This window comes from Polyodon spathula, chromosome 23, assembly GCF_017654505.1.
Source record: "Polyodon spathula isolate WHYD16114869_AA chromosome 23, ASM1765450v1, whole genome shotgun sequence".
Classification (NCBI taxonomy): Eukaryota; Metazoa; Chordata; class Actinopteri; order Acipenseriformes; family Polyodontidae; genus Polyodon; species Polyodon spathula.
The window spans coordinates 16,829,047-16,832,378 of NC_054556.1; the positions used below are offsets into that span (position 1 = coordinate 16,829,047).

The window sequence follows — 3,332 nt, forward strand, 5'->3', positions numbered from 1 at the left end:
TACTGGTCCAGTCTCTCATAGGACAGATGGCAAGGCCCCTCCTCAGAAGATGATTTTAGCCATTATTCAGAACATTGGTTCTTCCTTGCCTTCTGTGAATTTGAGCATTTATGCTCCATAGCTCTGCAACTTTGTTCAGAGCGGTGTAGCATCCATTTCATTCCTCTGAACTCCCAGCTAACTCTTTTGTGGTCAGCACACTTGGGCAGCAGCAGAAGCATTATTGGAAGGAGTTCGCTCACACAGCAGAAGCTCGCTCACATTTTTAGAAGCTCGACTGGAAGGAGCTTTCCACTCTAGAAGCTCTCCCTTACTAGGAGCTAGCCAGGCAGCAGCTCTTTGAAAGTCAGTGGGTTTTGTGATTCTCACTTCAACCCTGTGATTGAATAGCTGGGTTAATTTGGGCAGGGTTATGCAGGGAGGTCAGCATTGTATTGACTCTTTCCACACAATGAGTTTCTCATCATAATTAGTCAGAATAACTAACCGTCAGGATTATTGGTAACCTTGCCGATCACACTCATGACAGCAGCTCGTTAGCTCACTAGTCAGTGTACCTCATCACTGTGTTCCCACAGGAGATTTAGGTTATGTAACATCTTTAACAAGTGAAATACTTTACTCCTTAAAACGTCTAGAATTCAATCTAGTTTCATTTAAACCATTAGGCTAGAAAGTTTACAAACTTTCTTGAACAACTGATTTGTTCATTAAGAGAACTCAATCTCTAAGACAGCATCCATGTGACACGTCATAACACCTCTGGCGATGAAAGCATTCATGCTTTTGTGAACAAATTGCTTGCTCACCTTTAGAACTAAGAATTAAGTAATCATTGTATTGATCGATTCATGCCGTAATGTTACATTACATTGTTTTGCACACATCAGTCTCATAACCAAACTATCGAGAATATCAGTTGTACGATAGGTTCCTTATCATTATAGCATCCTTCACAAACACCTATGTATTGTTCAGTGTATTATGTTAAATAATTTTCAGAAAATTATTAATTGGTTAATTTCTACTTTTCTTTCTTCTAGAATTTAATCATGTTTACTACATTGACTATTCAACCCCTTTTGAAATATAAGTCAATTACTCAGGATCATAATGCATGATCACTTTTTAATATTGGACTTCGAATTAGTTGTATTCCTTCGAACTATATTAGTCAAGCCTTAACAGTATACCATGGGATATCAAACTGATTGTCAGATGAGCAGTGACTGATTTACTTCACTCTTGCGTTAGTAAACACTGCATACACTCGGGTTATTAAGGATCATTCCAGATTCTGGGCATACGTTAAACTAAATAAAAGAGCAATGATCTGATTACTCAGTTTTGAGGTAACCAACAAAAAAACGCTTCAGAAGTGAAATTCTTCCACCCCACGTGAGATTCCACTGGCAGGCTACTCTCAGCAATTCCCCCTCCAACCCCCCCCCCCTTCTCAGTTTGAGATCGGAGTGAGGAGTGTCCCTGACTGGTCCCTGACGCTTCCTACCTGTGGTGCGCAACAAGCATGTGTTGATCCACTTGGACAACACATCAGCGTGAGGCATGTTAACCATCAGGTTGGCCATCTCCCTGGGATTGCATTGCCTCGCCTTCAGGCTTTTGACTTGGACCCAAAGGAACCAGAGAGGTGGAGTTTGTTGAAGCTGTGCGCTTGGTTGCGCTTAGCATTAAATAAGTAAACAGACAGCAAATAAAAAGGTTGTAAAAAAACACTGACACCAAAGCAAGACAAGGCACTTGCGGCCAAAATAAATAGACAAACAAAACGAATAGACACTAACAAAACAGGGTGGACGAACGCTACACAAAACAAATATGGTGCTGGTGCTTCCAGCACTCGTAGCAATTGATATTTATAATTATGCTTCTCCTGTCTCTCTCCCCCGTTCTCCACTCCCGAACACACAACCCCGAGTGAGTGAAGACATGCTGCTTTTATTCAGCTGTACAGAGACTCGATTGCTAATCAGTCATTCAATTGGAGTCTTGGTACAACTGCACGTGAATTAATAAGTGCAATTCCCTGTGCTCACATATTATTACATTTTACCTGCACGTGAAGTGCTGTGCAATCCTTGTGCCTAAATACAAATATACATTTTGCTCGTAACCCATATTACATCCCGTGTATCAATGACTATACACCAACATTAACACACTACATGCAACATGCAACACAGGAAATACACACAGGGGCGGGGCAACATTGCCACAATCCCTCATTGCCTTCAATGGGCACAAGGTTCCTTGACGTTGCTCCTAGGGAGTTATCTAACAATCATGGATTATATTGCCCCGAAATGCATTCTTCTTAGATGTGGTCTCAGGATCGGTTGAGTTCTGCTCCTTCAATCACGTTCTGCAGCATCTTGCCTTCTAATCACTCCTATATGGTTTGATGATCTAGTAGTTTGGTCTCTGTGGTGCAATAGGTTAGTGCATTTGGCTGTTAACCAAAAGGTTGGTGGTTCAAGCCCACCCAGGGATGATGCTTTTTGCATTTCTTAATGACATTAGAAAATGGCACTGTAATATGTTGTTAGTTCCTCCAATTACACTGAAGAAAAGAATGTGCTCTGTTTTTAGTTCAAAATAATAATAATAATAATAATAATAATAAACTAGTTCTCCTGTTTACCAAAACCCAGGATGGAACCAGGGACCTTCAGATCTTCAATACAACGCACTCCCAATTGAAATACTTCAGTTTGACAGGAGTCTCGTTTTGAGATACAGAACAGCTTGGAAACATCATAACAGAATCATTGTACACTGAAACGTGTACATTGAAAGTCTATTAACATCTTTAACACAATAATCTGCGTTCCAATAGCAGTTAATCCACTGGTTTTGTTCACATATTAACAAGATGTTTTCAGGAATCATGCATAATAAAAACGAAATTATGTAAGTTTACCAATGCACAAATACACAGCATATTTAAGTCTTCCCACGTGAATTTCAAATACTTACTGACAGGTACAGCCCTTTCGCAATGTAAACTCTGCTTTGTTTGAACACCAGCAATGGGCTGGATAATATGTAGTAAACCACGATACTGTTGTTCCCACTTTCTTTGTTTACATTCATATATCATTTATAAATCTAGTTAAAAGATTTAACATTAAGCTAAATATTTGATTGGCTCTTGTAATGCTAATCGGGGGAATATGTAGACATTACAAGGCCAATCAAATTGCGTGAAAGCACAAAGCGGGAGGAAAGCATTTGCATATAAATTCCCGATTTAGCTGGCCAGTTAAATATTTAGTTAAATGGTAAATCTTGTAACTAGATTTATAAATTAT

At 39.5% G+C, this 3,332-nt stretch overlaps 1 non-coding gene across 1 annotated transcript; it reads left to right on the top strand.

Annotated features, from left to right (window-relative positions):
* The first annotated feature begins 2,438 nt into the window (after window positions 1-2,438).
* On the top strand, window positions 2,439-2,512 carry trnan-guu. The gene has a single exon. It is a non-coding gene; the product is annotated as a tRNA-Asn (tRNA).
* The last annotated feature ends 820 nt before the right edge of the window (window positions 2,513-3,332 follow it).